The sequence below is a fragment of the Protopterus annectens genome, chromosome 5.part1 (genome assembly GCF_019279795.1).
Source record: "Protopterus annectens isolate FY-2018-M chromosome 5.part1, PAN1.0, whole genome shotgun sequence".
NCBI classification, from domain to species: Eukaryota; Metazoa; Chordata; order Ceratodontiformes; family Protopteridae; genus Protopterus; species Protopterus annectens.
The window spans coordinates 455,008,320-455,021,910 of record NC_056736.1 but is presented as its reverse complement, the minus strand read 5'-3'; positions in this window follow the sequence as shown (position 1 = coordinate 455,021,910).

The window sequence follows — 13,591 nt, the reverse complement described above, 5'->3', positions numbered from 1 at the left end:
ACTTCCATGCTTTGTGATTATTTTTTCTCCAGATTGTTAAAGTTTTGAATACATACCTTTGGTGTACATCTCCTTATGTAAGCATTGTATATGGAGTTTTTATAGTAGTGTATTCTTCATAGTGTCAGCAGCTCGGTAGAACATTTGTAATTGTCTAAATGTAATTGTGTGTTACTTAAGCAAAGTAGATGTGCCTGTATATTTTTGCTAAAGTTGACTTCTCATCATGACACACTTCTAAAGTTGTATTAGCAACACCATCTTGAGTATTTGATGTAAAAACATTATAGTTTAGGTCTTCAGTTTTTAATTTTGATGTTTAGCTTGGGTGTAAAATAAGCCTGAGCTCCATCTTTAACATAGATTTACAGTTCAGCAGAATTTGCTGCATTGAATGTAAATCTAGATGACTCTGGAAGTATCGGACTTGTTAAAAGTGCATCACATGAAGTTATTTGAAAAAATGTCAAGTTTTCAGTTAATGAGAAGGTTAGGTGGAGACTGTCTTTATCAATGTGCTATACTGCCAGTGTATTTTAACAATGTGTGGCATAGCCTCTTGGAGGCCCGTGTAGAGCCTTATGTTTAGGAATCCTGTCCTCTACCTCAGTCTAGCATTCTATTTTGGCTTTTTTTTTTTTTTAAGGAGACTAACGCTGGCACTGATGTAGAGACTGTTGTTAGGTTATCCAGTTAAAAGAATGTCTTGTACTTCACAGTTTGTGGCCATGGTTATAGCTTGGTCATTATGTGCCCATTGTAAAGGTAGTGCTTCTACTGGTGATGCTTGTCTTCTGGGTTCTTAACACCATGGGGGGGCATTTTATTCTAGCCAAGAGCTTGGCTTTTGCCACAGGAATAATGCCCATCAGAGGCTATAGACAGTACAGGTCTTGGAGAGGATGAGAACTGAAAGCACTGTGGTCATCTCATGGAAGCATATGATGAGCATTACAGCTTGCATAGTATGCCACACAAATGCACTCAACTTAGGAATTGAGGTAAGAGAAACCTGCAGATGCCTGCATCCAGGAGTGGCCTTAGGTCAACCAGTCCCCTAGGCAAAAAGGCTCCACGGTGCCCCCCCCCCCCACACACCACCTGGTGCCCCCATCCTGGTCTACCTACACTAAATAAATACCGGAAAAGCACCCCTGCTTGAGTGGTGCCAAAGGCAGCTGCCTAGTTGGCCTATGCCTAAGGCCAGCTATGCCTGCATCGTAACTGCTACAGATATTGTTGCTGTCTACTGTTAAGCTAATTGGGGAGCTGAGGGGAAAAGACTGACTTGCTTGTCAGCAGAGATTCAGGGGCCAAAAATGTATTTGCTAACTAATAAGGTTTAAATTCCAAAAGTCTTTTTTTTTTCCTCTCCTTCCAAGCTTATTGTATGCTCAAATCAGACAAAAAAAGTGCAAGTGTTGGACATGATTAGGTAGTGTCTTCATAGTAGTTTCCTGTCTGCCTGAGCAAGCCTAGAACCTATAGTTTTACTGCACATTCCTCCCAGCCATTGGATCTTGAGGACTTCATACTCATGATCAAACTTTCCAAAATAGCAGTCTACAGCGTTTGTCCTTTAGAAAAAGAACTTCACTGAGTTCTCATCATATATGGACAGCTCATTTACTTGCATATGTATAAACATGTGACATATTACAAACTTTTAAAACAACCATTCCACAGATAAGTAAAGCAAATTTATTCATTCCATTGTTTGTTTCCCCTCATTAATAATCACCTGTCTGGTGTAATAATCTGTAATTCTATTAATCCCATACCTTCATGCAATGGTAAAGATGAAGTTGTCTTTATTTCCTTGTTTAATTATTTATTGTTATTAACCTGTTAACATTATCACAGATATGTTTATCTGCATCTTAATCCGGCCTGAACACTTGTCATTTAAACTTATGAATTTTAAGGGAATTGTGTTAAGTCTTTATAATAACAGACTGCAAATGTTTTCACTCTTAGTGCATTTCTTCTAAGCAGTCAGATTAAGCTGAATGCCACAGGGGAATGTAATATTACCTGTGTATCATTGTTAGAGTGGGGTTCACTAGACATCCTGCAACTTTGATAGCTTCAGCTATCCATAATGTATCTTGCCAAACCCCCACTTTACTTATTTTTTATGTATAGTAAACACTGGCATGTCTTGTATGATATTAACTTACCTTCATAGTACTTCTGCATTGAACTTGCAGCTCCTAGACTCTGAATTACATTTCACATGTAAAAGGTGTAGCTGCCCGCTATAGTATGTAAGTGCTTTTAGTACGGCCATTGCTGTTTATCCATTTCCCTGAAGAAACATTCATGCATTCAGGGTCCATAAATTCTAATTCTGGCCATTCTTTTAGCAAATTGCACCCAAGTTCCCACCTCTGAATACTTTGTAGAGCCACTGAGTAACTCAATACAAGCCTGTAAACCTCATGATAATGACTGCTAATCCTCAATGTTGCATTCTAGACTTTTTTTGCTGAAGCACTTGAAGATCAAGGTCAAAGGAGCAATCGCAAGTGTGCAGAAAACATCCTTGTGCTTACAGTCACTAATTTATCCAAAAACTGTCTTTCTACAAGCATTTATTTTAAAATGTAACTTTTAAAACAATGTTGAAATACAAAACCTGAACACTAAGCATCTGCCATCACATTCAAATGCCGGAGGCATTTTGGTGTCCACACAGAAAGCAGCTAAGCTTTCAGTCAGTGTCAGGAGCTTAAATGTCACTGCCCCACCCCAAAAAATAATACAAAAGGACAGTGATTACCATTTGTTAAATATTTGTAAGCAGTTTGTTTTCTGCCAAACTGTTAATTAAATTAACAGTTTGGCAGATAACTAATTACTTACAATTGCGTATCAATTTTTCAATTAAATAATTAGAGCGCTTCCATAATTACATGAGTATGTCCTGACGGGCATACTGACGAAAGTAGTATGGGGCAGACATCTGGTGTTCCATTTCTGTAATTCATGGCTGTTTCAAAAGTTAAATTTTAAAAGGAATACCTGTAGAAAGTGATTAGAGAGAAATTAGCGATCACAAGTATAAAGATACGATTAGGAAAATGGTAAGTCTTTTGCTCATTTGTGGTTGGTCCTACTGACTTGATCTTTAAAACTGTCCAAATCTAGGCAAGATAGTTATAGCCTACAGTAAACTGACGTGTTGTTCTGACATAATTTCTGTATAACCTACAGTTTTGTAAAGATTATAAAACATAAGGAACCCCACCTGACAATCAGCAGTGCAAGCAAGTACTCCACATAATTACTCTGCATATCTTTGTGGTCATTTATATTTCTGTGATGCAACATTTTAGCTTAAGTCTAGATTTACTACATTGGATACTTTTGTTTGCATCTACAGTTGTTTGGAGGGGAGGAGTATCCTAAAACACTAAGCTCACCATCACAATTTTCCCACAGTCTATATGAAAAACCTCATTTATGTCTGCATCTACAGATCCTACACCCTTCTACACTAGGCATATAAGCCTTCCAGTCTTCGCCTTCATGGAACTATCCTCCCTATATTTACACCTGCAGAGACCATCTCTGGAGTTTTTTATGCTCTGCACCCTAACTGGGTTTCCTCACGTCTTTTGCAGCTCGAGATGGCAGATCATTTTACAGGCCTTGTGACCGAAGACCAGCACCCACTTTTACCACTATGCCCAATTTTATGGTGAAGTAAAGAAATTCATTTTGGAGAAACTATTAATTCCATAGTGGAATTTAATAGCCAATGTGAGATCCTTCCTCTGACAAAAATTGACACAAAAGAAGCGTAATGCGTGGTGGTGGTCTTTTGCTTTACTTAAAGGATAATATAGCCTTAAATTCTCATTTTGCAGTACATAGGATTAAGCACCAAGGATGGCAAGCAGTCAGCTCTTTACAGTAATTTAAAAATCTGTTTCAAGCTTGTCCTCATGTCAGCTACAGGGAAAGACCCTCCCATTAGTTTCTGTACCCTGTTGGTAGTGTAGAACTCTAAAACCATAAAAATACATCGAAACCAGGACATTTTTATTCACAACTTTCAAAAAGATTAACCGCTTTTGTTCTAAATAGTACAGTGAACTTCATTGGTACCTGTTTCCCTTCTGATTCGAATATTGTGGTTGAATCAGCAACGCAGAGTTCCACAGGAGCCGGAAATGCAGTTGGAATCATCAGTAGAGGGTGTGGGTTGCAGATTGTAACGTCTAAGCAAGGTACTTTGTTTTATGCCAGTGGCGTTAATGTATAACTTGAGTCATTTATATATTAATGACAGTTTTATTTCATTGCTTTACAGAGGTTTCCCATTTGTCCCCTACACCAAATTAAACTTGGTGGAATCTTTAATCAAGTTAGTTATTTGTTCACAAGTTGAATTTAAGCATTTATTTTAACAAAGTGGGTGAAATGCATGGGCATTTTGCACTTAAGACCTAGTACTTTTAATTCCCTCTATTTGCTTTTCAAACGTAGAAGGAAATGGTGTGATTTAGATCAACAGGCTCTGTACCAGCGAAGGCTGTGTTGACCTTTTTACAATCTTTTCAAAGATGAGCAAACTATGTTGAATGCTTTAACATGTGATCTATCAATTGGAATCACAAAGTCAGACAAAGGTGGGGGGGGGGTTGAATTGTTGCAATGAGTAGTCCATCTTATTCTGGTCTAATGTTGGATTGTTTGAATGATGCATGCAACAAGACTTGATCTGTGGTTAAGAGATTTTGGTTTGGGGACTGATACTGTGACTTTGACAGTCAAGCATCTAGTTATTCCCAATATATCAGGGATGTCAAAAATTCACAAATGTACCAACAGTCTACTAAAGTGGTCACCTATTATATCAGCTGCTGGCTCAAAGACCAAACCATTGGCCAGGCCATATTAGTGGACAAAAACTGAAGAGCTTTTTCGCTGATTCGCTTCATATATTGAAAGACTCTTGGGATATTTTTTTTTTTAAACAAAGTAGCTAATGTAGTACATGATTCTCAAGTGTAGCTTGTCAATACTGATGTGTAGGATCTGTTTTAATCATCCTGGATGACAGCCTTACATTGGCTACATGAAGTGCTCGTCAATAATAAAAGATTTTTCACAGTAGGACATTCTGCAAATAGAACAATATATGGAATTGGTGCTGAAAAACAGTTGTGTGTTTTTGAGGGCGAGTACTTCCAGCAAATCAAGGAAGGGTACCCATGGAGGCAGCATCCCCAGTGTTTGTAAATGTTATCATATTGGTATGGGAAGAGTGTGTTGTGTAAGTTTGTTCTGGTCTAATATTAGATTACATTTGTGTTACCTTGACAACATATTCCTTTTGTAGAATGGATATGAATAGTACCGTTGATTTTTTAAGTTTACATGTGAGAGACATTTTTATTCCACTAGCTACTTGGATTTTTGTTAGTAAAAATGATTGTCAAAGTTTGAATCCCCTCTTTTTTAGGAAAGTGACAATGTTAAGTTGTCTCTTGCCTTCATTCTTGCTGGTTGGGTTCGGCTCCGACTCGGCAATCTACTAAAGCTCGAGAGCTATTTACTGGCTCGAGGCCCTCCCCATGTACCACAATGCCATGCGCTAGATCCCCAGATCTCGTTTGCCGCTTCAGCTACGAGGTTGCGATTTTACTGGCTCCAGGTCGTATAAATCTTTTCTTGTATTGTTAGTTTTATATTTACCTTATATTTAGATAGTCCTTCCCTGTTAGTTTAATTAGACTGTGTATCCCCTTAATGTCCCACTCAGAAACTCATTTTTTGTTAGAGAGTTTCTTCCCTTACCCCCCTCCCTTGTTAGGGTAGTGTTTAGCCTTTCTTAACTACAGTTAGTCAGTCTTGTAGTTTTTTTGTATATATTTGTATATTTTTGTTATTAGTAAGGTAGTTGTGTGGTTATTATAATTACTATAATTATTATTATTGTTAGTTTTATCTAGTGCATGTGTGTGTGTGCCTTGATTAAGCACTAGTTAGTATTTCCCTTTGGTATCCCATTACCAATATGTCTAAGGATACTAAAGTTTCAGACTTTAAGAAGTGTGACTCGTGCTGTCAGAAGATGTCTCTGACAGACGGTCACACTTCTTGTGTTTATTGCTTGGGTCCCCTACACCTGCAGGACTCCTGATCGGTCTGTCACGCTTTCAGCCCCAGAGTCCTGCAGGAGCATAAGAACAAGTTCATTTTGAGAGGCTTACTTAAGCCAGAGGGATCCCCGGCGAAGCCTCAACCAGGTAAATACTTAAAGCCCACCAAGCCGTTGGCTCCCAGTTCGGAGCCATCGCCGGGCGGAGCATCTGCCTCCTCCTCTTCGGCTCCGGCTGGAGCCGACATCTCTGGACCTTAATCGGCTCCGACTTTAGTGTCGGAACTGTCTTTGAGCTGAAAACGTTCTAGGTCCCCTTCCCTAGAATCGGTTCGTTCATCTCCTAGGTCACCATTGCTTCAATCTGAAAGAAGTCATAGGTCCCACTCCTCTCGGTCCTCTAGGCTATCCGGTCATGACTTGGAGAGGGTGGTCAGTAGACTCCTTAAATCGCAAGCCCTGGCCAAAATGTTAACTAGCCCATCTCAACAGACTGTGGCTGTCCCGATGTCTTCAGCAGTTCCTCCTCCGACTCCCCCCTTGTGTTCAGAGCCGGAGCTGGTTGGGGCTCGAATCTTGGAGACTGAGCCGATACCACACCTTTCGGCTCCTTCGTCGGCTCCGATCTCTTCACTGGTTCCGTCCTTGGGGGGATCTGGGCGACGGGACTCCCTCGTCGGCTCTGAGGGGGCGAGTGGCATTGGACCCTTGTCCGACCCCGTTCTCCCTCTCGGAGCCTCTGCGGAGGTGAGCTCGGCCCCGACATTGGCCTCGGAGCCATACCTCTTGGTGCCGGCAGGGGTTATCATCTCTTCGGAGCGGGGACCCTCTGCTCTGCCTGATAAGGGCGCCTTCGAGGTCATGAGGAGTGTGCTGACTCCTGAGTCGGCCCCTCGATCAGCCCCTTCGGCTCCTCCCCCCATGGTGCCTGCATCAGTCTCTGCCCACCTTCCTGACCCCAAGCATGGAGAGCTAACTCTCCAGGTCGCCCCATTGGGCGTATCTTCCTCTTGTGAGGCCTCCCCCGATCCTTCGGAGGGCCCCCCTCAGAAGAACAAATGTAAGAGAAAACATGTTGACTCCCCTGAGTCAGTCACATCTGATACCGACTTGGAGGATTCGGAAGGGTCCCCAAGATCCCCCTCTGAGGATGTCCCCTTTTCAGACATCCTAGAGATCCTTAAGCAGAGGGGGAACTGGACTGCCCTTAACCCCTCCGAGGACGAGTCGGTCTACCTGGACACGTTTGGTTCTTGCCCTTCCACCTCCTGGGTGTCTCCACCCTTCGACCCGCTGATGGAAGTAGTGGCTCGAAGGGCATGGTCAGTCCCGGACACAGTGGAACCTACTCCTCGCAGGCCAAATAAATTTATTACGGCCCCACCCAGCAAGCAATTTTTGACAAAAGGTAGCCCCGTTGATGCCATGGTGGTTGCAGCAGCCACAAAGAAGGAGCTGGCTGACACTTCAGTGCCTGTCCGTCCACCTAATAGAGTCTAGGTCAATGGACAGGTACGGGAAGTGGATATTTTCCTCAGCGACCTTTGCTATGCGGTCACTGAATTATCTGTGCCACTTCACCCATCTCCAAAGGGATCTTCTCAAAGAACTGGGTGATACCCTTCAGGATCCATCAGCTGCGGCGTCCCAAGATAAGATTAACTCCCAGCTGGCGACCATTAACTCAATCGTCAACTCGTCCACGCGGCTCATTTCTTATGCAGCCGATGGGGCGAGTAGGGCCGCAGGTACAGGCATGGCTTTGAGAAGACATGCCTGGATGCAGTTATGTAACTTTGCTGACCCCTTTAAGGCGTCCTTCACCAATACCCCCTTAGATGGTTCGGCTTTGTTTGGACCACAGGTGAAGGATACCCTTACCAGGTGTGAGCAGGAAGGCAAGACTCTCTCTGCTGTGGGAGTCCGTTTTTCCACTCCCTCTAGACCGTACCCCAAAGGTCAGAAGAGTGGGAAAATGTGGTTTCGGAAACCCCAGGGAGTCATGCCTGACACACGTGGCAAGTTTCCCTCCAGGGGCAGGGGAGGGAACAATAATAGACGCTGGCAGAGGGGTACGCAAAATCAGGGTAGCAGAGAATCCTTCTCTGACAAACCCTTTCAGCACCCCTGAGGGGCTGCCCAACTGTCCACCTTCGGAGGCAGTCGGGGGAAGATTGTCACTGTACCCAGAAGCCTGGCAACTCCTTAAACAAGACAGATGGGTACGGTCTATCATATCTGAGGGTTACAAAATCCCCTTTGTCCACACCCCTGTACAAACAACCAAGTCCCTTCCAGATGTTCCACCCGGTCTAAGGGAACAAGCAGTGCTAAAAATTTCAAAACTGCTAGAAAAACGGGCCATTCAGCCAGTCCCAGCAGACCAGCGAGGATCCAGAATTTACTCCAAGTTCTTTTTGGTGCCAAAAAAGACAGGGGACTGGAGACCCATTTTGGATCTCAGCAGGTTGAACAAGTCTGTTCAAAGAACAAAATTCCGGATGGTCACGCTTCAGTCCATTATACCCTTCTTTGGTCAGGACAATTGGATGTGCTCCATAGACCTTCAGGATGCGTACTACCATATCAAAATGAACAGGCACTCCAGAAGGTTTCTCCGCTTCCGGCTGGGAGCCAGTCACTATCAGTTCAGAGCCCTGCCCTTTGGTCTCACCACAGCCCCCAGGGTGTTCACCAAATGCATGGCAGTGGTCACGGCTCACCTGAGACGGCGAGGATTCCAAATGTTTCCATATCTCCACGACTGGCTCCTTACTGCTTCCACCAGGCATCAGCTACTGTGAACCAGGGATTATACCATCCAAACTTGCTCCAAGCTAGGTATCTCAATAAATGTCAGAGTCTGCATTGTCACCTTGTCAGTCTATAACCTTTATAGGCGCAAATTTAAATACAAAAGATCTGTCTGCAAGACTTCCCCTCGACAGAGTGTCAGACATTTACCGATATGTGCAAATCTTACTACAGTGCAACAGGACTAAGGCCAGGTTTGTACTAAAGACCTTGGGCCTCATGGCAGCAGCTGTCATACTAGTCCCCCTAGCTCGTTTTCATATGCGGCTTCTTCAGTGGATGCTTTTTACTCAATGGTCCTTTCAACAACTTCCAGTGTCTCACAAGATAATAATCACTCAATCATGCAAAGACCGCCTGGCTTGGTGGATGGTCTCCCCACTAATACTCCAGGGCATACCGTTTGTTCTTCCTCCTCCTGTTGCCACGGTGACCACGGATGCCTCCCTGATCAGGTGGGAGGGTATTTTCAGGGCAGGACTGTCCAGAGCACTTAGCAACCTTGAGTACCATCTGCACATAAATATCTTGGAGATGAGAACGGTGCTTTTGGCGTTGCAAGCTCTTCAGGACTCTCTTCCTACAGGGACTATTGCAATTCAGACAGACAATATGTCTGTAGTGTGGTACATCAACAAACAGGGCGGAACCAAGTCCTATACCTTATGTCGAGAAGCACTCAGACTCTGGCAGTGGGTGATCTCCTCTGAACGGTTTCTGATGGCAACGCACATCCCCGGGAGGTCCAACGTCATAGCGGACAGGCTAAGCAGAGCTATTCTCATGCCTCACGAGTGGTCTCTCAATCAATCAGTAGTGGACAAAATCTTCCGCAGATGGGGTCAACCTTGCTGTGACCTTTTCGCAACTCCCCTCAACAGCAAGTGTGACGATTTCTTCACTCTCTTCCGCCTTCCCGGGCACTCCCCCAGAGATGCTCTAGTTCACGATTGGCCCCGGGGTCTTCTGTATGCATTCCTACCTTTTCCCCTAATTCCCAAGCTAATTCAGAAGGCGACTGCATTGGGATCCAGGATGATCCTCATTGTCCCTTACTGGCCTCGACAAATTTGGTTCCCATTCCTGCATCATCGCCTGCTGGAGCAGCCGTGGAATCTGGACCCAGTGCCAGACCTCTTGGTCCATCAGTCGGGCGGGCTGCACCAATCCCTTCAGTCTCTCAACCTCACAGCTTGGTTGCTCCACTTCCAACCTTAGCCAGGCTTCCACATATTTCTCAGCCGGTGCGTGAAATCATCGTTTCTTCGCATAAGTCTACCACCAGGAAGACTCATGCTGGTAAATGGAAACATTTCTCTTTCTGGGCAGAGGCTAGGAATATTGACCCCTTCACAGCCCCTGTCCACCATGTTCTAGATTTTTTAGCAGAGCTCTTTCAAGCTGGTTCCTCTTCTGCCACTATTAGGGTTAAATTTGCTGCTATCGCCAATTTCCATGCTGGCCTATCAGAAACCAGCATTGTGTCCCACAAACTTTGCAAGGCCTTTCTTAAAGGAACTTTGTTGCTTAGGCCCCCTGTCAGAGATCCCCCGCCTCCGTGGGACTTGAACTTGATATTAGCTTCCTTGATTCTCCCTCCCTTTGAACCTGCGGATTTCTGTTCCTTAAAATTGCTCTCCTGGAAGACTCTCTCTTTAGTAGCTATCACCTCAGCTAGGAGAGTTTCGGAACTTCAAGCCCTCTGTATTTGTCCTCCTTATCTTGTGTTTCATAAGGACAGAGTTTTATTTAGGACTAATCCTTCGTTTCTGCCCAAGATACCTTCTGAAACAAATCTGAATCAGACTATTGATCTACCTGTCTTTTTTTCCTAACTATTCGAACAAAGCTGAACAAAATTTACACCGATTGGACGTTCATAGGCAATTACATTTTTATTTGGATAGGACTAAGCAAACAAGAAAGTCAGACCAACTCTTTCTGCCCTATGCTGAGGGCAAACGAGGCCTACCAGTTTCTAAAGTGACCTTATCCAGGTGGTTGTCCTCTATTATTACTTTGATCTATCAGCTGAGACAGAACTTCCTACTAAACCTAAAGGCCATTCAACTAGAGTGTTGGCTACTTCAGTAGACTTTCAGGCAAGACTACCAATGGAATCTATTTGTGCTGCAGCCACATGGACTACTCCTTCAACTTTTATTTCACGTTATAAGTTGGATATGGCCTCTAGGAATAGAGCTAATTTTGGTTCCACTGTGCTCAAGAGTCTGTTCCAATGAGCCACCCAGGACTAAGGTGCTAGGGACGCTGTCCCAACCAGCAAGAATGAAGGCGAGAGAGACAACTTAACATTAAGAAGTTATGTACCTACCTTAACGTTCCATGTTAGTTGTCGTCTTCTTGCGTCCCACCCTCCACCCCCCTAGCCTGGACAGACTGAGAAGAGTCCCCTTTTGAGGCCTTCTTTCTCTGGCTGACTCTTATATACATTGCATCCTCCTCTGTCTTACCACTGTAGGAAAACCTTGTAGTTGGACAGGTGTCCTTGAATCCTTCCATGGTGTTAGCTCTGCCAAACGAGATCTGGGGATCTAGCGCCTGGCGTTGTGGGATATGTGGGGGGCCTTGAGCCAGTAAATAGCTCTCAAGCTTTAGTAGATTGCCGGGTCGGAGCCGAGGATCAGCTCCGAACCCATCCAGCAAGAAAGAAGGCAAGAAGAAGACAACTAACATGGAATGTTATGGTAGGTACATAACTTCTTATTTTCAAACAACCATTTGTATTTTTCTAATTTGGTAAGAGGGCAAATAATTAGGCAGAGGTGTTTTACTTCAGATATATTTTCCAGTGAACTGGAAAATTTGAAAGCAATGATTTTAGAGTGCACCTACAGGACATATTAAATGATATAGCCAAAGAAATCTTTAACAAAAGAGAGATTTTGTTTGCCCCCCTTACTGATGCAGTCTCTAATGTTAAAAACGAAAATAATGTAGTCAGTGAGGTTTATTCAAGAGCAGTGGTGTTGCCTTTTAACTCAAAGTAGTGAAATTAAGAAGCTGATAACCAAGAAGTGGTCAACAGTGTTTGGACCAGTAGGGTTTATTGAGAAATTTGGTCCCCAATCTATGTTTATTTTTAAGAGGGAAGAACTTAAAAGGATTGTTGAATGTGATTTTAGTAGCAGATTGAGTCTGAAGTCTAACCGTAAGGGAATGAAAAATGTGGGAGCTGCTCCCAATGCAGATTCATCATGGACATTATTAACACCACAGTGGTCATTTACCCAAGAGTAATTCCATGTGCAGGTAATTATCGTGCCATTAGTGGGGTAGTACGTCACAGTTTGTGCCACTTGTCCTACATTTTATGTAGGCAAAATGGAAATATCACTCCAAACACATTTATGAACATATATCTGCAGTAAATAAGGGGCTGCCCTACAGTATAATAAGTAAGCATTCCAAGTTTTTAATAATTTTTAAAAGTTTGAATTTTTTATTTTAGAAAAAAATACACAGATGAGCAAGGAGATGATGCTGGCAGGATAAACTTGAAACAAGGGAATTGTATGATCAATTTCTATTAATGCCACCCAAGCCTGTGGTCTGAAGGAATGGCTTTCGATTAATTCTGTTCTGTGGGAGACAGTAGCATATCTTTAGGTTTTTAATGGAATATTTCTATAATATATTTAAAAGTTTTCTGTGTGGATGCTTATATCACCATTATAGAGTTGTGTATGATTTTTTTTTTAACGATTTTCATTGATTTTTAATGATTAAGCATGTGTAACTTTCTTGTTGCTATTGGGTATGTGACATTGCTTAAGATATTTAAATGGGGGGGTATTGTGGTTGAAACAGGTTCTGATGAAGTTCATTCTATTAAGAACGAAAGAGCTTAACCTTTTCAAAGTTGTGAATAAAAGTTATTTCTTAGTTTTGAAGTATTTCAAAACGTTTTTATGGTTTTATGATTGTGCCTTTTTTGGTTAATTGTAAGTCCATAATTTATGGTAGAGACGGAAAGAGGATGTTTACACCCAGCAGTTTAGAGATGTGAACTGTTTGATCTACATGGCTATGTAGAAGAGCTTTGGTTTAGAAGCCCTTTGCAAAAAAATATACATGCTGTCCTGAAAGAGAAACTTAAGAACGGGCTAGAGAAGTTAATATCATTGACAAAATAGGGATGCACATTTTGAAATGTGTATGTATATGTGTGTATGTGTGTGTGTGTGTATATATATATATATATATATATATATATATATATATATAAAATGCTGTAGGTGGCAGCCCATGCAAGGCTCTGAGATAATAATACTGGTTGAGAAAAAGGGCATATCTTTAATGTGGCAGGGTTGTAACCCTGGATGTGCCAGTAACCCCTGAAACAACTGCCATTAATATAGATGTCTAATAAAGGGGGTAGAACAAGAACCGCAGTGAAGCACCTTTTCATCCGTCACATCTGTAAAACCTACAAAGGAAAACTAAAACAGCATCAGAAGTCCCAATGACCACAGCCTGTGTCCACCTTTTATTTTCCCATTCCCTGCCCATCTACCTATGAGTCGGTCTTAATTTTTTTTTTGGAAGACTAGGTGGTATTTCTGTAGACAAATGGTTTCTATAGACTATTTCAGTAGGTTATTCTATATATAATTTCCGGAGTGCCATCATTTACCTATTGTT